This window comes from Adiantum capillus-veneris, chromosome 20 (genome assembly GCF_014529385.1).
Source record: "Adiantum capillus-veneris isolate H3 chromosome 20, ASM1452938v2, whole genome shotgun sequence".
In the NCBI taxonomy this organism is placed as follows: Eukaryota; Viridiplantae; Streptophyta; class Polypodiopsida; order Polypodiales; family Pteridaceae; genus Adiantum; species Adiantum capillus-veneris.
The window spans coordinates 69,909,392-69,933,867 of record NC_140950.1 but is presented as its reverse complement, the minus strand read 5'-3'; the positions used below and the strand labels follow the sequence as shown (position 1 = coordinate 69,933,867).

At 40.3% G+C, this 24,476-nt stretch overlaps 1 long non-coding RNA gene and 1 pseudogene across 1 annotated transcript; both read right to left on the bottom strand.

Moving 5' to 3' along the window:
• Positions 1–5,993: 5,993 nt before the first annotated feature.
• On the bottom strand, positions 5,994–6,781 carry LOC147432697 (uncharacterized). Its single transcript, XR_015185462.1, has 3 exons — positions 6,505–6,781; positions 6,309–6,410; positions 5,994–6,212 (listed from the first exon to the last, which is right to left on the bottom strand). It is a non-coding gene; the product is annotated as an uncharacterized LOC147432697 (long non-coding RNA).
• A 10,958-nt stretch (positions 6,782–17,739) lies between these two features.
• On the bottom strand, positions 17,740–23,569 carry LOC147432696 (uncharacterized; annotated as a pseudogene).
• Between the last annotated feature and the right edge of the window lie 907 nt (positions 23,570–24,476).

Genomic DNA, 24,476 nt, shown 5'->3' with positions numbered 1-24,476 from the left:
AGCATAGATTAGCTTAGTAATTACCATGGTAGAGGAGATGAGCATGCCATTGAAGCTTGGATCTTGGTTGGATTTGCATTCCATAGCCAAGAGTTGTTGGTGTAGGCCTCTACTTCTCAATACTTGGAGAAGGAGATGGCGTTCTTCTTGCACACATGAGTGTGTGTGTGTGTGTGTGTGTGTGTGTGTAGCATTGTGTTAGAGTAAAATGTAGCCCTCTCTCTCATATTGGTCGACCCCTCTTGCTATTTTCTCATGCTGGCCTCCCATTGGCTCCTGTTAATCTTAGCCAACCACAAATTAGAAGCATAGTTGATAGCCTTTTGACAAGTGTCCCCCTTTCCCCTTTTGTGAGAGCTTTAGGTAATTAAATAATTCAATTAAACTCTCATTGGACCTCTATGTCTTTTGGCTAATAGGAAACAGGCAAGCCATTAGGCTGTTGAATGCTCATTGGACCCCTCAGTAGACTGTCCAATAGTCTTCTAGGGAGCTTAATTTGTGTTGGTTCTTTTATCAAGCATTTTAAAATTGATTAAACTAAATTTACTCTAGCTTAATTCTCATTGGTCTAGCTCTATGGCCATCCAATAGGATTTGAGGGGAGATTGGGGGTAATTGGCCTAGGAGCATGACATGTGTCCAATATTCCCTTTGTGTAAAGGGGGAACCTTGGAGAGTGTGTGTGTGTGTGTGTGTGTGTTTCTCTCTCATCCCCTACTAAAAGGGCCCGCCCCCTCCTTCCTAGGGATGTGGGAAAACTTTTTAGTCTTTCCATGACCATCCAATTTTCCCCATGCTTTGACCATTGGATAATTGAGTTAATTTTTGGAAACTTAACCTATGGAAGTCTTAATGGAGCTGAACCTTAGGTCTTTCAAGCCCCATTGAAGCACATTGCTCTTTTGCAGTATGTTCCCCTTTGAATCCCTATTCTCCCTCCTTTGGATCCCTGACAGAGACCGGTCTGGCAGCGTTACCAATATTCTAGCTTTTACTCCCTTGGTACTTTCCCATATTAAGTGATCAGTTTAACATGAGAAAATCATTGGGAATATTAGATATTAGTTTTTATGACAACTTCGATGATAGAACCAGACCATTGAGAGTTGACGTACTCGGCCATCTCTTTAGGTAATCCCAAACAGAGTTGTTGCTTTTGCTCCACGAAGTCTATCTTTTGAAAGACAGTAGCCTTGAGATGTAAATTCCTAAACTTGTCTACATATTTGTGGATAGACTCATGAGAGAAAATCTTTAAACTGCACCATTTGGTAAGCACTTTGTCCTTTGCATCGCTTGCAAGGAATTCCTTCATGATGGAAACTCGTAAAGTTTTCCATGTTTCTGGGGCTTTGCCATTGCCAGGAAGGCTAGCCCACCATTGATGAGCCGATTTCTGGAAGTGCATAGCTACATGGTATAGCTTGGAGGACTTCATGAAGCCCTCGTCTCTAAAGGTTGCATTAAATTGCTAGATGAAGGCTAATACTTTGTCGGTAGCACCAAAGACGCCATCATAGGTGAGAAAAGAGATACTCCTTCCTCCCTCTTTGAACTTCTTGAGCTTTTGGGACCTTTTCCATGCAGGGTAAGATTTGTGATGTCCTCCCCTCTTGTATTCTCTAGGAGAATAGCCATAGATTTCGTAGGAAGAGGAGGAAGGTGACGAAGAAGGAGAAGAGGGTGACCTCTTTCTTGACCTTTTCTTCCTTTTTTTCCTCTCTTCCCTTTTGGAAAGACGAGGACAAGGATTATGGGTTGATCATTTCCTCTTGGGAGGAGTTGGCTATCGTCTAGACCGCCATCTTCGTGGAGTCACATCTTCAAAGGAACTTAAAGATTCATTGCTTTCTTGCTCTTTGGATTCCTCCTCTCGTATGGGAGAGAGTCTTCTTTTGGGGGTCTCTTCAAGAGGCCTCCTAAGCTTTCTCTCCTCTTGGAGAGGAAGGGAAATCCCATAAGCGCGAAGTTGAAGAGTAACTTTGGCTTGCAAAGTAGAGTTGCCCATAGCTTGCTACAACCTAGTAACAAGATAATTGACAAACATGGGGGCATCATCATTAGCACCTTCATGTGCAAAATCAAAGTTACCAATGTTCATTCTACTCTCTTGAATATTGTCAGCCATGTTAATAAAATTTGTGTGATTGCTTAGTGTATTCTTTGGCAATTCAAAACCTTAGTTGCTACTCCTCTTAGCCTTTGAAAATCAGCACTTAAGTATCTACACCCACGGCTCAAATTGGTTAATTATAGAGAGTAATGAAGTGGGTCTAATATTGCAAAATTGTCGAGGACTAGCTTCTTTTGGGCTTCTTATGGCTCAATAATGGTAAAGCCGTAGACAAGTCTAAAAAGACCTCGTTATTAAGACCAATGCTCCTGAGGTGTGCATCATATCCCACATAGTGGGCTCAACAAGACCGATAATAGATCCCAATCCCACTTACCCTAAAATAACAAAATCAACCGTAAATAGGATACTTAAGGACCTCTCGTCTTAAGTAAGAAAAGAGAAACAAAATGCTCTGATACCAAGGTAATGGAAATGGCCTATAAACTTTGAGAATAGCGGAAGGAGAATTAAAGAGAGCATTTTTGTGAGACTATTTTGAGAGCATAGAGGGTGAACTTAATTGACAGTAGCAACATAATCATAGTACCTAGTTACTTTTGCAAGAGAGAGGGTTTAGAGAACATGACAACAGTTGAGGACTAGATTTATTTGGAGTCGGTCCCCCCTCCAATAAGCATTTGCATTATAGATTCTCCCATCAAGCATGACTTGGTACAATAAAATCTTTGTGTTCCTTGTGACCTAGGTGATGCAATGAAGATGGAAAGCTTCATGCATCATGAGCATAACATAAAATTTTCAAAAAGCATTAACTATCCCAAGCCTCAGTCCCAAGGCCTTAAACACCTTCTAAGGTGGAGAGAGCTAGCAGGGAATGAGGGTAGGGAAGAGGAAGAAGAAACATTCCCTAGGACAAAGAAATAGTTCATCACTTATCATCACTCTTCTTGCTAGCATACATAATAGCATAATAATGGAGAAGGAGAAGATGGCAAGCTTAAGCATTGAAGCATGGCTCTTGGTTGGATTTTCATTCCATAGGCAAGAGTGTTGGTGTAGGCTCTCAACTTCCCTACTAGCTTGGAGAAGGAGATGGAGGTCTTGCACCTTGCACTTCACACAATGAGAGTGTGTGTGAGTGTGTGTGGGAGAGCCAAAGGCTCCTTTCCCTCTAGCTTCTCGCAGATGCCACCACGTGGCACATGGTTCATATTAAAGAAAAAATCAAATAAAATATCGTTGTGAAAAGCTGCCTCTGTTAAAACAAGTGACAAAATCACGAGGCCTGCCCTAAGTTTCCATGAGATAAGCACATGAGAATAACAAGCTCTTACTTTGGCTCATGTTATAGCAACTGTATCATTCAGAGCCATGGAGGTAATCACATAAAACACGTGAGAAGATGTGTGTGCATCAACAGCCGGGGATAATGCTTAAGAACATAAATACTTCTTCTCACGCTCTCGAGTCTTGGGGTTGGGCCTATCAAAACAAAAGCAGGCAACTATGGAGGATGCAGACCTGAAAGCTGTGTCTCATGGACAAAAAGTAGATAATCTTTGAAATCCCTCGACTTGGAGAAGATCACAGAAAGAGACAAGATATTGACGAGCCTGCAAAAGCTGAGCTAGGCCACGGGCCGACTAGAATGGAAGTGCATCATGAAGCTCCGTCAAGGGGAAGAGAGAGAATATATGTCGGCATATGAGAGAGAGAGAGCGAGTCACCCTCTTGCAAAGCTGGGCCTCTGCCACAACAATCGCCGTGTATGTGGCGGTGCAATGTCTGTTGGGCTATTTTGGCCAGTCGGAATGTTCGTAATGCTTGTCGAGCTACTCTACTGCCTGCCTGCGATTCCAATCTGGGCGAGCCAGTGCATCTGGTCAGCTGCGACTATCCCTCTGAGACTTACATGAACTTCATGGAAGCCACGACCCCAGAAGTTGTTGTTCCGAATCCCAGCTTAGCTTTTGTGGCTGCGCCTCGTGGAGACTTGGCGACATCCCTTCCGCCATCGCTGGTTGTGCCCCAACCGTCTGCAGGTGCTGGAAAGGAAGCCGATGAGCACAAAAGCATCACGAGGAGCACAATCGAGAACGGAGCTAGATCAAGCATCGTGGTAGCAAAAAAATACTTGTTACTTGGTGAATGTAATATCCAACGTTGGATCTTGCAAACGCATCCTAGCCTACGGTCAACTACTCTTCGCATCTGTTTCAGACGAGCTTTCTTTCCATGCGACCCGTTTTACGAAGCCTATTTAATTGGATTCCCATGGGCCGTCACAATGCTCTAGTCATCCCCATCGAACAACACCCTAGAAACTGATGTTTCAATGGGTCTAGCCATGGCGTTCCCTTACAGACTTATGGAGTGGTTCTCTTATACACTTTACCAATGAGACACTTACACACTTTAACAGTGATTTTTATAATTTATCAAGAAATTGATAAATTGTAATAGCTTAGTAAGCAATCCATTTTGTAACACATGTGAGAGAGAGAGAGAGAGACGTCATTTGTTGTGGGTTTGGGGCTCAATGTGAATGTTGCGCTACAAAATTGATGTATGATCTTTGGAGTCCCTTTTTGATACATTTAAGTTTGAAATAGGTTAAAGTTCACACTCTTTTTGCCAACTCGAGTGAAGATATGTAGTATAATTTTATTAGGATATCTATGTGCACACATCGCACAACTCCAACCATTATGGTGTTTCACTAAGGCCTTATTATGCAGGGCCGAAAAGACTATACACCATTATAATGCATGCGCTTTGGGCACTCCAAAAAGGTTATCTTCAGCCGTGGCGAATTGCCATCATCGGTCTCAAAAGAATTTGATATTTATCTTTAAGAATATAATAGGTAATTTTTTAAAGATATGGACCGTAAGCCTATCAATTTTGTCAAAATTACCTCTAACTATGTCCACTTGAAGGTATTCCTAGCTTTTAGGTCAATGAGTCAAGTTGGCAATGGGCCTAGCGTAAGCTGGACCAGAATTGCAAAACCAATTGCATCTCGAATAGATTTGGTGGATGAGAAGAGAAGGACTTCCACTACAAGAGGTTGTGTGCACTTGTGACGTTTTTAGCGACGAAAATACATTGGGTTTTTATGCTCTCCGACGTCACTAAGACCGTCGTTAATAGCGTCGATACGGGAACGTCGTTATGAGCATCGCTAAAATCGTCGCTATACAGCGACACTTACAGGCTACCTATAGCGACGCTTATAACGACGTTGCAGAGCCTTATATAACGACGCCCGAGAGTAAAAAAATTTGGTGACAGGGCATTGAATGCCATGCCACCCATCAACCATATTGAATGTTTCAATGAGTCAAGTTGACAATGGGCCTAGCGTAAGCTGGACCAGAATTACATCTCGAATAGATTTGGTGGATGAGAAGAGAAGGACTTCCACTACAAGAGGTTGTGTGCACTTGTGATGTTTTTAGCGACGAAAATACATTGGGTTTTTATTCTCCCCGACGTCACTAAGACCGTCGCTAATAGTGTCGATACGGGAATGTTGTTATGAACATCGTTAAAACCGTCGCTATATAGCAACACTTACAGGCTACCTATAGCGACGCTTATAACGACGTTGCAGAGCCTTATATAACGACGCCCGAGAGTAAAAAAAATTGGTGACAGGGCATTGAATGCCATGCCACCCATCAACCATATTGAATGTTTCAATAATAGAGTAAACCTAAATGAATCCAAAATAAGCCCAGATTCACCTTTGAAAGAAAGTGCAAGGTATAGACCCAAAGCAGTCACCTATAAGACAATATAACCATTAACTCCATCATCCATAGTATTGTTTGCAGAATAAAGATACAAAAGTGACGAAAGTAAATTGATGAAAGTAAATCAATGACAATTGTACACATCGTAGGCAAAATCACTTGATTGTTAAGCTTTGCAAATGTAATAGTTACAACACCATTGCCATTAATTGATAAAATATACATGGTTTTCCAATAGTTACAAAAATACGTATACACGTCATCTCATGATACATATGCTATGACAAAAGGAAACTAATGTTATCTAGCTACGGCTAGACTGACGTCATCTAATCAGACGTCTCATCGCGTCCAGGCGACGTATCTGTCAGATTCTGCAAAAAAAAACAATAAGACAGCTTTCTGTAAGTATAAACATATAATTTACAAAACAATACAACAAATAGAAAAGAGTAAACCCTAATACTAACCATGCCGCCATGAGAACTCAGAATGTCCATCAGGGCGTTTAAGCCCTTTCTGTCTGCGTACTCGCACTCATACGGTGTGGGGTCACGTCCTGTCATCGACCACTGTTCAAAACATACAAAGAATCCATTATATTAGAATTTAAAGGTGCAAACATACGTAGCTACCAAACCTAAAGAGCGATGCAAAAACACTTACAAAATCGACCTCAAATGATGCGCACCCGCCGCTCCCCAAGTGGTGCGAGCTCCCTGCCTCTACTCGTGCTTTGGATGCCTCCTTTTGTTGCTTCCACTTGTCAAGATCCAACGTTGGATCTTGCAAACGCTTACAATGAGACACTTACACACTTTAACAGTGATTTTTATAATTTATCAAGAAATTGATAAATTGTAATAGCTTAGTAAGCAATCCATTTTGTAACACATGTGAGAGAGAGAGAGAGACGTCATTTGTTGTGGGTTTGGGCTCAATGTGAATGTTGCGCTACAAAATTGATGTATGATCTTTGGAGTCCCTTTTTGATACATTTAAGTTTGAAATAGGTTAAAGTTCACACTCTTTTTGCCAACTCGAGTGAAGATATGTAGTATAATTTTATTAGGATATCTATGTGCACACATCGCACAACTCCACTAAGATATCTATGTGTACCTATTTCACTAAGGCCTTATTATGCAGGGCCGAAAAGACTATACACCATTATAATGCATGCGCTTTGGGCACTCCAAAAAGGTTATCTTCAGCCGTGGCGAATTGCCATCATCGGTCTCAAAAGAATTTGATATTTATCTTTAAGAATATAATAGGTAATTTTTTAAAGATATGGACCGTAAGCCTATCAATTTTGTCAAAATTACCTCTAACTATGTCCACTTGAAGGTATTCCTAGCTTTTAGGTCAATGAGTCAAGTTGACAATGGGCCTAGCGTAAGCTGGACCAGAATTGCAAAACCAATTGCATCTCGAATAGATTTGGTGGATGAGAAGAGGAGGACTTCCACTACAAGAGGTTGTGTGCACTTGTGACGTTTTTAGCGACGAAAATACATTGGGTTTTTATGCTCCTCGACGTCACTAAGACCGTCGCTAATAGCGTCGATACGGGAACGTCGTTATGAGCATCGATAAAACCGTCGCTATATAGCGACACTTACAGGCTATCTATAGCGACACTTATAAGGACGTTGCAGAGCCTTATATAACGACGCCCGAGAGTAAAAAAATTTGGTGACAGGGCATTGAATGCCATGCCACCCATCAACCATATTGAATGTTTCAATAATAGAGTAAACCTAAATGAATCCAAAATAAGCCCAGATTCACCTTTGAAAGAAAGTGCAAGGTATAGACCCAAAGCAATCACCTATAAGACAATATAACCATTAACTCCATCATCCATAGTATTGTTTGCAGAATAAAGATACAAAAGTGACAAAAGTAAATTGATGAAAGTAAATCAATGACAATTGATATTTAAGCTTTGCAAATGTAATAGTTACAACACCATTGCCATTAATTGATAAAATATACATGGTTTTCCAATAGTTACAAAAATACATATACACGTCATCTCATGATACATATGCTATGACAAAAGGAAACTAATGTTATCTAGCTACGGCTAGACTGACGTCGTTTAATCAGACGTCTCATCGCGTCCAGGCGACGTATCTGTCAGATTCTGCAAATAAAACAATAAGACAGCTTTCTGTAAGTATAAACATATAATTTACAAAACAATACAACGAATAGAAAAGAGTAAACCCTAATACTAACCATGCCGCCATGAGAACTCAGAATGTCCATCAGGGCATTTAAGCCCTTTCTGTCTATGTACTCGCACTCATACGGTGTGGGGTCACGTCCTGTCATCGACCACTATTCAAAACATACAAAGAATCCATTATATTAGAATTTAAAGGTACAAACATACGTAGCTACCAAACCTAAAGAGCGATGCAAAAACACTTACAAAATCGACCTCAAATGATGCGCACCCGCCGCTCCCCAAGTGGTGCGAGCTCCCTGCCTCTACTCGTGCTTTGGATGCCTCCTTTTGTTGCTTCCACTTGTCAAGATTCTCGCGCGCTTCTCGCTTTGCATTCTTTCAATCTTCTTTGGCCAACCAATCTGGTATGTTCCACCCATGCTTTATTTCTTTTTGCACTTCAGAACGCTTGTGCTTGCAGTATTCGTGCATTCGAACCTTCATCAGGTCTTCATCGAAGCGGTCATCCCGTGTTGACACGGGAAACTCGTCATGTAGCATATTGATGACTCTGTCTTTTAATTCACTTGGTACTTCACTCCAGGTGTTTAGTATGTAGTGTCTAAACACCTGAGAGCAAAGACCACGCATGCGCGAGGTCACCTTCTTACCTTCATCATCCAAGATGATACCGCCGCTGAAGTCGACGGAGTAAGGCAAGCCCTCTCGCCTGTGACGCGTGAACCTGGGTGTCCCGGCAAGGAGTCTCTAGCGACGTGTCGATGGTGGTACGGACGTCAGGTGTCTCCACTGGAGGCTGGGCCCCAAAGTGAGGAGTGTTGACTGGGGTGACTCTCGGAGGAGTAGGTAGTGGTGTGTAGCGAGGAACGATTGATAGCCGCACAAAACCTGGCGTAGATGACGATGTTGTGGCTGGTGTGGGTACAAGCAAATAAGGGAAAGGTAAAGAGCCTCGTCAAACACCAGGTGGTGTCGAGGCATCAGCGGCGGCATCCCCACAACAATCGTCGCCGCCACTACTAGAGCGTCGGTGCCTAGACGAGTGTGAAGATCTTCTCGTCGACACCGAAGCTTCAGAGCACGCTGAATGCTCCGAAACAGTGGGAGACGCTAAAGGAGTAGAACGACGTGATGGTGCTCCAGAGCGATGACAATCCTCGTACCACTGCCTCTGCTGGGGTGACAAAGAAGAAAGAAACTCATCATCATCCATACCTGCATTAAACACACGAACATTTAATCATTTAATCTTAATATTGAATGGAGAAGAAAACATGGACAAGTAGAGAGAGGGAGAGAGAGAGAATAGAGAGAGAGAGAGAGAGAGGACTCATAAAGGGGGAGGGATTCCTATGTAGAGACATTCTTGTGAATTTGTCTCCCGTGTGCATTCTATGTATCTTGTAAAAGCACTATGCTCCGAGTGCAATGGACACTGAGGCTGCAATCGCGAAGGAGGTGATCCATCTCTGCTCATAGATGCTGCTCGTCCCTCCACTTGATCTATTTGCTCGGATGAAAGAGATGCTAAGAAGCACCTCCTTCGCGATTGCAACCTCATTCTCCATCGCACTCAGAGCACAGTGCTCACCGGCATATCAGACTTTCACGGCACACCGAGGAGTGTCCCTGCTTGTGAGAACATACTTGGAGCATACATACCTGGAGTGGACACAATGATGATTAAACACAATTTAAATTTTCCAAGTATAGCCACGTGAATACAATATATATTATAAAATGGAGCAAAATACAAGTTTATGGCTTTAACACTAGTTTGGTAACCTAACAGGACATAAAAGTGTCCTTTCAGGGTTTTGAAAAAAACCTCAAAAACCATAGAGATCCACTCATTTTGTAAAATCCTTTCATGAGGTTATAGTTCAAGGCCTATTACACATGGAAAAAATATGAAACTTGTAAAATTTCTCATCTTTTGGTCACACCAAGCCTCCAAAGTTGATGGACCAGTACATTTTCGTCAAAACAATCATTTCTTACGTTTTGTTGCATAAAAATAAGATTAGGGATTTTGTAGGACTTGAGATAAATTCCCTAGTTAACTTCAATGGGTTGGTGATCAGAACTTATGATTGCTTCTCACTCACTATTTTTTGTTTTGCCAAAAGAAATAGGTACAAAAAAGTTGAATTTGTACGATTCTGCAAACCTATCATCCAAGTTTCTATAGCCACACTCAATACAAATAATATATGCATGTTTTCTTAGTTCCCTATTGTCCTTTAGGTTCATAAGGAGCCATGGAGCATGTCAAAAGAATAATACATCTCTTACCAAGGGGAATCTTTGGGACAAAGATGAAGGGCTAAATATAGCAAACATGAAAAAACTGGGTTCAACATTATGAGTTGTAGAATCCTATAGAAAATATTCAATATCTAGCGAAATTTGATCCTTATGACTAGATATGGTTACTACCTACAAAATGCATGTAGTTGTCACAAGAAACTAACAATATTGAAAAAGATATACTTGATATAATAGAATGTTTTGTTTTCTTCTATAATTGAAAAAATCAACCATCGTTGTCTACTATGCAAAATAGGGTATTAGGTGCCCCAAAACTCAAGGAATATTAGCTTTATGTTACAATAAGTGACATAGAAAATCAAAACTGCATTTGGATATCATGAAAGCCACCAGAAAAATCATAGAAGAGCTAAAATTGGCTAAAAAACTTGATTTGACAATTTTTGTAATTTGGTCATAACTTACAACTTTAACATTTATTTCTTCCTAAAAGCATCAGGACATGTTGAGGACTACTAAAGATAGTTCTCTAACATTATAGACCCCACAAACATGAATTCTAGAGTGGTGTAGTTGCAAAAAGTTGAAAAAAGCCAAAAACAGGACCCGTTTTTTCACACAGTTTAGGTTGTGAAATGTTGTGCAAGGACAAGGTTAAAGATGGAATTGATATTCTAAAAAAATGTCGAGTTTTTTTTAGCTCACGAGACAAATTTCTAGACAGATAGCACCTCAAAATCCATTTTGAAACTCTTGACATAATTCAAGGAAAATGGTCACTTAACAGGACATAAAAGTGTCCTAGGACATAAAAGTGTCCCATTACCAACCTAGTGTTAAGAGGTCTCTCTCTCATCCTCGCATAGCTCAGCATAACTCCCTATATCTATAAAGAGCTCTCCATTTAGGTAGATGTCCTCCGTTTAATTTTCTAGATCCTTTGCATGCACCCCATAGAGAGTAGCAGCTTCATGCTCGTCTAGCACCACCTCAGCGGCGTCTGACTGAGCATCTTCTCCAATCTCTTTCATTGATGCCACTTTGATTGGCACGTGGTAGCCCTCATACGTCCGTGCACTAAGAAAGGCTACCTCTATGACGTACCATAAGTTTGATGCAAACTTTCAGGATGAAATATCACCTGCCAGAGCCACATAACCTACATGAGAGCTTCCAAGCACATAACTTTTAAAATTGGATAGCTTCCAAGCACATAACTTACTTGTTTACAATGCTCGGGTAGTACAAAAGTGTCTCTTAAGTCGGTCCATTTTTTAGTTGAATCCACTTCAAGGAAACCAGACTCTTCTCTACGCACAGTAGCGTTGCGATCCTCCATGTTTATCTTGAACCATTGCACGTCGAACAAGTCGACAAAAAATCCTCTATAATCGATCCTCAAAACCTCTTGAAGCATGCCGAGGTAAGTGAGTTCCCCCACCACAGGATCTGCATCAGAGGACCGTCGTCGACATGACTGTTCAAATTTTGCCATGATTCCACAATCTTGAGTAAAACGCTTTTTGTCAACCTTTACACCATGCTACTGTGTATGACTTATACTACAACCAACAAAGATTATGAGTGGCCGTTCAAACATCTAGAAAGTCACTAGTCGTACATTGCAAACATACCTTGGTCGTGCAACCCCGAGAGTACTCCCACTCCTCTTCAGTCACTTCTTCACCGCACTATTGTGCGCTTTTCAATTGGTTGTGCAACCATCTTAAGCTCATGAATGTTGATAGGCTCTCCAGACCCGCCTAATAATGCATCAGTGGTCGTCTTCCTCGTCTCCACTCGATCCGTACCCTTTGTCACTCTTGCTTTGCATCCTCGTATTGTGAAATACACTTTTGCATCACTGGATTGTGAAGCATGCAAAATCGATTGATTTTAGCCTCTAGATCTTTCGTCATCTTCTTCTCAACACCGAGATGGCACATGACGATCCGAGATATGCGCTCATCATCTATGGTTCTCCATAGCGTGTCCCGGGCTTTCTCAAATCCGTCTAGCCACTCTCCAATGTAAACTAGGGACTCTAATACCAGCAAACCTTTTGCCATGCTACCCTCCGAATGTTCCTTCTGACGCACATATCCCTTAAGTGTTTCATGAAACGTTCTAAAAAAAAACATCCATCCGGAATATAATGAGCCAGCTATTTCCACCTCATCAACTATGTGAACAAGAAGATGCACCTGAATGGTTAGCATGGTAGTAGGAAAGTGTTTCTCAAACAAGCACACAACCTCCAGCATTTGGTTTGGCGAATGGTATGGAGTCTACATTGATCTCTTTTTGTGAGATCCATTGCACCAACTTCACAATTTTGTAGATTGTGTTACGGACTTCAGGAGACAAACATCCGTCAATGGCCACTGTAAAATAAAGTGCAAAACACGTCTAGCAATGATATTAAAGTCCACACACGAATTTGTTACACAATTCCCACTATGATATAATATTCCACTTCAAACATACCTGACACATTTTATGCCAGTCGTGTGAGTTCAAATCGATAAGCTTTCCTTCTTTAGTGAAACACGTTCGGAGCGAGTGCATTACGCCAGTGGGGATCCGCACAGATCGAATGGTCTCTTTTACCTTGCATTTTTGGGCTCTTGTGAAAATCCATGGCACTTTAGGAAGTTTTATCGATCCATCGGATGCTATATGCGGCCAATATTGCTCCATACTTTCCACATTTCTAAGGTCAACCCTGGCTCCCAAAGTATCTTTCTTGCCTGTTAGATAGTCCCATAGCAAATTATCCACATTTTTGAATATGTACATTGGATTGAGCAAGTGATTGATCATGAGTCGGGCGCAATATGGTAACTCGTACCATAGAGAGAGTCTTTTCATCCCTGGGGGCAAACCTTCATCACACATCTCCTTATACTCTAACCATGCTTGTGCAGACATCCTCGGTGGCTCTCTTCCCAAAAATCCATCGGTAAAACATGATTCTCTGGAAGATAAGCTTGATGATCTTCGTAGATTTTCTTCTTCAATGAGGGCGCCCGACGTGCATTCAGTCTAGGTCCACATGTGACACATGCTTTGTATTCGCTTGTTTGAAGCCCTACATATATACACATGACAATAGATAAGCTTGAGAAAAACCAAGATTTACAGTGTTTGAGTTTGAGTGTAAATCACCTGAGCATTCTGTTAGTCCGAGATAGTCATGCATGGTCCACATTAAAATGCCTTTGATCAAAGAAATCCGTCGACCTGTGTGTCAGCTCATATCCACCACTTCTATGCCAATCCACAATTGTTGTAGCTCTTCCAATAGTGGACAAAGATACACATCCATATTCTTCACTTTATACGGCCCCGACACAATCAAGCTTAGCCACAGGTGCCCCTTCTTGGTAGTCAACCACGGGGGAATGTTGTAGTTGACAATGACAACGGGCCATATACTGTACTCTCTCTCTCTCTCTCTCTCTCTCTCTCTGTTAAACTACCTCACATTCTCTAGTCATGTCCAATCCCCACACAGTACCTCGGTCTAGAGGTGCACGGAGATCAAAACCACCGGGTTATAATCTCATCTTTATTGATCAAATTATGTCTATATTTGTGGGTACAAGAAACATGATAGTGCATGTGGTGGACAAAACCCCTTTGCCTCTTCTCTAGCTGTAGCAATTCACATCATCTTAACATCTCTTCATATCTTTGTTCAAGAGATTACTTAGCACATTACATGTTGGCCTCCAATCTGAGTATCATGCCCTTGAAAGCTTTCCAACTTAAGGTGGCATCCGTAGAGAGAGGGATCACCGTTCGTCTAACTCTAATTTTTTTACCATAATCCGAAAGGTAGACTCTAATATAAAAACTCAATCCAAAATTTAATCTTAAATCTAACCTAATTGAACATGTGGTGATTCGCGGCTAATTGAATATGGTGTCAGATTCTGATGGAAATATACATATTATTGTGTAACTAGTGTTTTCTCTTTGAGCAAAGCACGCCTTCATTGACATGCACTAAAATCTAACCTAAATCTAATCTAATCTTAAATTGAACATAAATCTAGATCTAATCTAATCTTAAACTCAAAATAAACATAAATCTCATTTAATCTTAAATCTAACCTAAACCTAAACGAAATTTAACTTAAATCTAAATTTAATCTAGTTAATCTTAAATCTTGTCTTAATCTTAATTCTAAATCTAATTTAATACTAAACTCAACATAAAGGTAAATCTAATCGAATCTTAAATCTTAAACCTAAATGTAATCTAACTTAAATCTAACATGGCTAGTTAATTTTAAATCTTTCCATAACTTTCAATCTAACCTAATCTTAAAATCAACATAAACATAAATCTAAATGTAATCTAACCTTATCTAATTTAAATCTTAATTTAATCTCTCTCTCTCTCTCTCTCTCTCTCTCTCTTTGTTTTCTCCCCTTACCTCTCTCTTTTGTCTTCTCTCCCTCTCTCTCTCTCTTTGGTTTTTTATTCTCTCTCTTTCTCTCTCTTTCTCTTTCTCTTTGTTTTCTTCTCTCTCTCTCTCTCTCTCTCTCTCTCTCTCTCTCTTTCTCTTTGTTTTATATATCTCTCTCTCATTCTCTCTCTTTACTTTATCTCTCTCTCTCTCTCTCTCTCTCTCTCTCTCTCTCTCTCTCTCAATGTGTGTGTGTATGCATTCTTTGTTTATGCATGTATGTGTATGTGTTTTTTGTTTATGCATGTGCTCTCTCTCTCTTTTCTTTTTTTGAAGACACAATGTATGTGTGTGTGTGTGTGTCTGTGTGTGTGTGTGTGTGTGTGTGTGTGTGTGTGTGTGTGTGAGAGAGAGAGGGAGAGAGAGAGAGAGAGGGAGAGAGAGAGAGAGAGAAAGAGGGGAAGGAAACATGAGAGAGAGGAGAGGGAAGGAGCATACCTGGCTCTCCTTCCTCTCCTCGTATATGTGTGTGTGTGGGGGGGGGGGGGGGGGGGGGGGGGGGGGGGAGAGGAGAGAGAGAGAGAGAGAGAGAGAGAGAGAGAGAGAGAGAGCGGGTTACCTCTTTCCCTTGAGCACTGAAAACTCAGATCTGAGGTCTGAATTTCTGGCGCTCTAGGTTTATTTTTTACCCCTGTCGGTGTCGCTATAGGCGTTGCTATGAAACAAATAGAATAGCGACGCCCATAGCGACACCGTGGATTTTCACTTTTGAGTGTCGTACTGCGAGCGTCGCTAATGTGAAGTACCTTTGTAGTGTTCAACCAATTAATAAACATGTAGTTACATTTATGCAAACAAGATCAGACATGGTGGATGAGAAGAGGAATTAATGAGCATAGTAGTTACATATACATATATGCACATATACATTTGGTTTCTTTTACTCTAGGCAATTTAACCTTGCTCAATTGGCCACCCTTATTTGCCTACTTTCTTGCCTCCCACCCATTGCGGACCCTTAGTTGCCCGCATTTTGCTCCCTCCAACACTTGTGATGATGGCTCCAAAGGAAGAACGTTTAACAAGTTTTCCTCCCCCTTATCCTTCCAATTGGGTGAAATCTTTCCATTATGGATTGCCACACCTAAAGGCCTAGGTGAAACACTTTTGATGCATCATTGATGTATTCATTGTTCAACATTGGAGACTAGGGTATTGTCGTAGGTCTCATTGCATCCTCTTTAAGCTACGATAATTTACTAGTGCAAGCATTTAGCTAAGGTAATTTAATAAAAAGTACAGAAGCCAACTTCTCACAACGAATGGGGGTAGGGCAAATGATGAAACCCACGCATTCCACGCTGCACAGCCAGAGCTCAACGCCCATCAATTGCCTTCCTGCACGCTTTTTTGCATATGGCCGTGCAGTTTGGAAACTTGACAGAGGGTGTTTGCCCGCCCCTCTGACAAGGTGCTTGGGCCAACTTCACCTTTTCACCCATCCAACCCTAACTCATCACCTAAGCAGGGCCGCCTCTTGCCTACCCAGTGTGACATGGACCTTAGTCAAGAGCGGAAGAGAAAGAAGCAGTGCCCTTTACCACAAGAGCGCGAGCACGAGAAAGAGTTAACTCATCTTCATCTCGCCTTTCTCCTCCTTAACGCAAGGACTCTTGGTTCTTTTCGAATTTCCTTACTCGTGTGTTAATGCTTCCTTTTGCTATCAAAAGGCCCTTCTTGAACTCCTCCTACTATCCACTGCTTGTTCACTACAAAAAAAGACAAACGCTTCTATGATTCTTTTCGCTCGCTTACCGATCCGAGATTCAAACGTATGAACTCACTCTTTTAGTTTTTATTAAAGGTGACCTTTTCTGTTTTTTTTTTTAAACTACACTACTCCGCGATGATACCTTTTCAAGCACTGCTCGCGTACTCCAAGCATTAGCTCGTTTTCCTTTTTCTTGCACTCTGTCTTGCTCCTGCAGATGCTTCTCGTCGGCCAAAGCTTACTAGATGATGAAGTGGCATGTTTGCATCCTGATGAGACCAATGGGAACAGCTCACTCTGAAAGCCACATCTCTCGAATAATTTCTTTGAGTTGCTTACGAGTGTGAAGCCCCCAAACTGGAGCAACGTCTCCAAAGCTCTCTTTACCTGCTCGCCTCCTCTCCAGTATTCGAAGCCCCCGCAACCCTCCCTGCAGCGTGCCACTTGGCTATGTCCCATGCCGCTTCCTGCAGACCGCCCTCAACAACAACTCTTGTCCTCTGCCTATCCACCAAGAAAAGCTCTCTAGTGCCTCCTTCCTAGCTTGCAGGACTCCCCACATTGCCAACCTCCAATTCTGTCGCTTGGCACTCCTTCTCCCCAGCTAAGGAACTTTCATTCAATTCCTACATAGCAAAAAAAAAAGACTTTCCTAGATAAAACTTGAACATATGTAGGAAAAGTCTAAACTAGTAAAAACAAAACCTTTTATTGTATATATGCGCAGTAAAAATGACCCACATAATAAAACTATGTAGCTTTTTGACCAACACATACGAAAAGAAAACTATATAGATTTTTGACCAACATATGCACAAGAAAAAACTACATAAGTAATTGGAACGGAAGAAAATCTATATAGTAATATTCACGTTAGTATTATATACACTAGCTAGACAAAAAGAGTCACATAAGTGAATAACCTAAATCTAGGTTTTTTATTATATACAAATTTATTGATTTTATAATTAAAATAATAATATTATAATAACAACTCTCACAAATATGTCGTAGATCTTACATCAAAGAAATTAAATCTTTGCATCGTACTCATTATGCATGGGTATTTGGAGCAGAGACTACCTCATAAGAAAAGAACAACATATAAAAGTAACTCACAATAGCTTTTTGAAGAATTCAATCTAAGTCATAAATTTAACAATTGAAAATAGTTGATTCAAGAATGTTCACCCTTTCTTTGGGTATCAAGGTTACATTAAAATAATCAAATTAGCATAACATCACTCAACCACAATTACATCATCTACACTTAGTGGAGAAGAGTCACATTTGGAAATTCTAACTTTGTTTGTGGCCAAAAGGTACATTACACATGATGAGCGCATTCCATCCACACTTTGCTCTTGACGATCTCCTGTGAAATTTGTACTACGCTTTGCTAGATTGAAACTAGCCTTTAGCGTAATATGCAATGCATCAACTGTTGGAACCTCTAAAAACTTGATTAAAATCGTCCCTTGGTCATCTTTATCAAAGTTCATTTCCTTTCAATTGTAAAAAGTCACTACTCAATTGAAAAAGCTTAATCCATGCCAAAAGATGAGTACAACTAAAGTCAATCTCCTTACATATTGATGAGACCCATTTGAGAGTTCATTGAAGGCCTTTGTGTTTTGAAGAGTAACACTCTCATTAAGAACATTCTTCAGTACACTCTGTATGCATAGAAAATTGAAAGCATAAAAGTTTAGTTAGAGCTCTAGACTATAAAATTTTGGGCAATAGATAACAACAACCTTTTTCTTGGTGCAATCTTTTTTTGCCTTTTTAGTGTGCATTATATCCATCATCTTTTGATTCCACTGCATCAAAAAAGTTAAGTTAAAGCTCAAAGCATACAAGGATATGAAGCATATAAAAGTTAAAAGATGTGAGTAAACTTTAGGTGCACGCTTTCTCTTTCTAGAGCTCACATCCACTTGATTTTCCTCATGAGAGCTCTCAAAATGCATTTGTTCTTTAATGAGATCAACCTTTGCATGTTCTCAGAATAAAACACATTAAATACATAGCTAGTTTAATTATTGTAAAGGACAATAACATAGACATACCTTTGTGACATCTTCAATAAGAGCCAAGAAAAACCATTTGAAGCTAAAGCCTCATCCTCTTCTTCTACATCCTAACAGTAAATAACTAGATTAAAGAAAGTGTACAAAATAATTCGACATAGTATAAGTTGAGAAAACATACATTTAGAAGGGCTTCAACTTGCACGCCAGTGAAAATTGCCTCTGAATAATTCTGGTCTTTCTCAAAGTCAATATGAGGATGATACACTTCCTCATTGATAGGTTGTAAATGATTTTCCTCAATCTACAATTCATGTATAACATTTCTAAATAACTTTAATTAAAAATAAACCAAAAAAATAAAGAATCCCACAAGGTGTATTTCTTTGTCTTCCACCTTTGCATTCACTAAGTCGGTTCCCTACAGTGCACAACTTCACATAATCAATCTTATTATGATAGCTAAAAACAATGAAAAAATAATGATAATGTGGCTCATAGATATGAAATTTGTGGTATTGACCAGTGTTGATTTTTTATTTTCATTCTTTTGCTTTGCTTTCCTATGACGCAAGAAAAATGTGTAGATGTCCTCCACTTTCCAATGGTACTCTGCACCACGGAACGTCACCTCCTCAATTTCATCATGGTGCTCTTGAATGAAGCTCACAAGTTCATCCTTCCCCTCTAGATTGTGTCGTAGGTCACAAAGCTTGGAATCAAATGCTTTCATCCAACCTCTAACAATTCTCAGATTGGAGCAATGGACTGCATGCACACTGTCAGCGTAATACTTTGCAAGGAACTCTTTTCCATACAAGAGTGCTGGATCTCTATCACTTTTCTTGAGTGGGAAGCGAAAGAGTTGCTCATATGTCGGAACTGGTTTTTCAATTGTGTCTTCCTTTGCAACTTGTATAGTCTTGCTATGCCGTTGATACAATCTTCCAGCTGCCTTACTATTCTTATGATCAGGCCTAGAGGACTCTCCACCACTTGATTCTAGCTCTTTTACCCTTTTCTCTAGCATTTCTATTGTCTCTTTGAGAGACATTGTTTCAGATGGAGAAGCCATGTAATAGCTACAATGTCACAAGTTATACCTTAAATCATATCAAGTGTAAACAAAACTTAAAAACCACAACAAAATATTTTTTCCAATCAATTAAAGTATTTTATTGTTTGATACATCAAAATCTAAGCACTTGTGCATCTCCAAACTACTGGCAAATTTAATTGTGCACCACTTCTTGAAGACATGCACCTCCTACTAACTACAATAAAGTCATGTATCACTACTTTGCATGAGTTCCAATCTCTCTCTTTGTATTGTTGGCTTTGTATCCTTCATGTACAATGATCAAAACTATCATGTACTAGCCAAGCTAATTTGCATTTTTTGCCCTAGTGGTCAATCTCTCTAACAACTGCGTGTACAAGATCATCTTCACCATCACTTTTGGTTGCTAGAACGATATCACCAACCTCTAACCAAGGGGGTGCATGTCCGACCTCTCGAGAGTTGTAAGCCGCTTTCTTTGAATCAAATCCTTCACCAAATATGCTACTAGCCTGTTACCTGTCAACGGAAGAGGTATGAACTTATGCATCAAAGATGAGATTGGTTTTACAAAATCCCAAGTGTACGGCATAGTTTGTTGTTGTACAATGCTCATTCCAGTTGCATGATGAACTATTAGTTCATCAACCCCATTGTGTGAGGATATACATTGTCTATAATACTCTACCCCAAAATACAAATAATATTGACCATTGTGCTCGATAGAGAACAATGTTTTTATTTTGGCCTTCCAATGCCCTACAGGAAGAGCATCAGTATCACCATTGTCCTGCTTTACAGTCACATGATCACCAACTTTAAAAGCCTCACCCTGGTAAAGTATCTTTTGGTAGGTTGTGACAAGAGTATTTTCACCTTCACTAACTATCATCGCCCACACTTGTTGAAAGCACCTTTTCTCCTCATCTAAAAGGCATCTCTTTGTGCATTTCTTCTTGGTTATACCGATCCCTTTTGCTCTAATCATGTTGTGGTAGTAAGCCGGTTGATAATCTGCCAAAATCTTATGACATAGTTCCCTGGCTCTTGTTAGAGATGAGTTCCAAGAGCCCTTTTTCATGGAAGATAGAGCATTGTGGACTCATAGGATGTAGTAGAGTGAAATCATCTGGGAGTATCAACCTTTGGTGTAAGAATGACAAATTACTCTCGTGTGGCAGGAATCCATCCTTCTCCTCTTGAAGCATGCGAGTAACCCATGTAAACAAAACGCGCTTGTAAAAGTGTACATAAGTTATCTCCTTATTCTTTTTATTTGTCTTTACTCCCATGTATATGGAGACCATCCTTTCAAAAATGTAACACTAATATACATCATGAGATCCATGCCTGATAATGTCATCAAGCAATTCCCCATTCCCAGCAACATGCTCCAATGGTGAAGAGTTTGGACCAAAGAATTCCTTGCTCCTTAATCGCCAAGATGAGAACAATGATCGTATTATCTTGATACTCTCCTTTGTCCAATCCTTCTCACAACTAAAATTGTAAAATGTGCGGGCAATGTCTATTAGGAGAAAGCCAAGCTCATACATGGGTCTTGATACCTCGTTGATGACACTCAACACATATGGCAGACAACATTGAACAAACTTTTTATTTTCCTCTGCCTTAAAACCTTCAAAGTACTTGCTAGGAGTGTGTGGCCACCTGCCATTGCGAATTGATGGTGGTGCAAGCTTGTATACAAGCTTGCAACATTCATCCACCTTCTTTTTTGATTCATTTTGCAATCCTCGCATGACATTTGATGTGTACTTACTGAACAAATTCAATGGAAGAACATGCATTGTATCATACACCAAGTCACGTGACAAGCCAAAGCCATATAAGTCAAAGAACTTCCATAACACTGACTCTCCAGATAGTCCTGCATGTGCAAGATTAGTCTCTCTTTGAGTTTGAGAGGTTGCTCTTCTGGCCTGAGTTACTACATTGGACATTTCCAAAATGGAGCATTTTGTTGGTGGATATCTTGCTTGTTGTCTATTGTCATCATAAACATATTGCCCTCTATACATTGGATTACTAGCATCAAGAGTTGCTTTGGGCTTGTCTCTTCGACAACCCTCCTTGCCACCGTCCTTGAAGAGTTCTATTTTGCACTGGGCAGGATGGTCTCCACTGACCATCATAAGCATCCCGCGTAATATGCATGTATGTTGCTGTTCAGTTCCCATGCCAAATAATTTTTTGACATCATAGTTGTAGTGTACTTTTATTCCTGACATGAACAATCTTGCAATTCCTCCATAAGAGGACGTAGAAAAGCACCAAATAGACCACTATTGTTTCGGGCTACTTTCTTGGAGCTAAATAGGAGGAACAGTACTGGGAGTACACAAACATTGGAAGACTTGCCCATGTTCAATTTTTTTATATCTACAACCCCACTGTCTTTCTGTGTGGTGCGAGAGGATTGGAACCCATCCCAATGCAATAGAAGTGCCAGGTAACGGGGATCTCCCTGGAAAATTATTATGCCATATGAAAATACTCAAAAAATAAAAAAAAGTGAATAAAAATAGCATGCCAATATTTCTAAAACTATACCTCAATCAATCGCTTATTAGAGACTACACGTCTACGACAATCTCTACATACGAAAATATATTCTTGAGTCTTCTCATTCCACCCTTGTTGAATCTCCTGCGGACGTAATGAAGGAGGAAATGTTGTGTACACCTTTTTACACCCTGGGGTTGTACAAATAACTGGAAGCTCAAATGTGGCATGTGGGTCCCAAAAGTGCTGGACAATACAACATTTTGCACCATCCCAAAAATCATGGATAAACTCCAGTTGTAGTTCAGGTGGCTTTCCCAACCACTTGTCTTGGTTTCTCCACATGTAGAGCATGCCATGACACAAAGACTTGCTCTTCAACAGAAGCTCAATATGTCTTCCAATTGGGAGATAATCAAAGGCTAGTGTCTCCTTGCGAGGCTTTTGACAACTTGGGCACCTTTCACAACATGCCAAGCAATCACGCTTCGCTTTCCTTTTTCTACTATTAGTGATGCATGCACAAATTTCCACACTACATCCGTCATAGTTGTACTCCTTGCTTGGGCGTAGGAGCTCTGGCTCATGGCGATTCCCTTCTTCACCCATGCAGACTCTATATCGAAGAGGTTGTACCATACCAAGCCCTTGAAATAGCAATTACAATTGCTCCCAACAAGCAGGCACCCTATAGTTATCAAACAAAAAACCATCCCAATCATGTTCAAGTCGAACCAAGATTTTGCTTAGGCTTGGATCCTCCCTACTGGAGTCATGCTTGCCTATTTTTGCCCCACCCATGTCACCGAATAGTAGACGAAGCATTTCTTCTTGACCGCTAATGGGAACCTGATATTCATCCCACAATGTCTGGAATTGAATTATCTTTGATAAAATTGCAATTCCAATCAGTGCATGATCTGGACAAGAAGGTTGTTGGAAATCTTCATCTGCTCCAGTTGTACTTGCCGATCTCACCTCTATGCCCTCTTCAAATCCCTCTTCCACATTCAAAGAAGCATCTGATGGTTCCACGTCTCGTATATTGTCATCAAAGTGTCTTACCTCCACACCATCTCGATTTACAAACCCAAGATCACTTGCTAGATTGCCTGCAACACTCCTTAGTTGTGCATGCCTGAAAAATGTCGTTTTCCCAACATATTTTCCACCCTGGAAAAATGCAAAACATGTACACCACATTCTTCGTGTGGTGTCATTGTCGGATGCACTCTGGAGAGGTGGTGTACTATCAAGCTCATTCACATTAGCTGATTGACCTTGAAGGGCTTCTAAATTTCTGTTGTAATGGACATCTGGGTGAACTTTATGGAGTGCCTCTTGTTTTCTATGTTGAAAAAAAAGGCTTCTGCTCAGCATTTGATATCCTTCCAATGTAAATGCACATTTATACGTGCATGCACACTTGAAAGTCTTGGAGGTGGAAGCCATGTATGCATGTATCACCTAAATGTCATGAGCCATGGTTACACGGACTATAGTGACCCAAAAAAACACTTTTTGCACATGATGCTAGTGGCAAAGGTTGTAGTACCACATACTCTAAATCACAGATACAAATTAGATATTTATGAGAATGAGCACCGTACATTCAAAAAATATTTTATTAATAACATGCGTGTGTCAATATGCGAATGACCCACTCAAAGGTGGCAAAAGGACTGTATGTCTGCCATAATAATACTTTGCAAGAAAATTAGAGCAATGGATTGCATGTACATGATGCTAGTGTCAAAGGTTGTAGTACCAAGTACTATAAGTAGCATATACAAATCAGATATAACTTTGCAGCATTGTGCAACTTCATTAATTGGAGAGTCACATACAATAAAAGACTGATGTGAACACGCTTGTTGGATCTTTTAACATAGATGATGGATACATTCACGCAAGACACAATTTCTTGCTCGGAATAAGGCTTTTAATCACAGCAAGCCTATCACTTAAAATCCTTGGAGATATACAATTTTCATCATGAAAAACTACTTTGTAATAATCAAGTGGATTTAAGGTTTCTTTCAAAAGCACTAAAGCCATATTCTCGGGCCACCACCTAGTGTCATCTATAACTATTCTTGAAATGCGTATCGGTGGCCTTTCTCTCCCAAAGACATCAAAGTGTTTCTTTGGCCAAACGATCATTCCTTCAAGATGGCAGGCTAACTCAGCAACTAGTTCTTCTACTACTTCCTGTCGAGCCATAACCTACATATGCATGTCTGCAAGAATGAGCCCGTGCATTCAAAACTATTTTATTAATAAAATGTGTGTCAATATGCATGATGTCTATGCCAAGGCTAGACGTCGCTCTGAAGGAAAGAAAGAATCGTTCAAATTT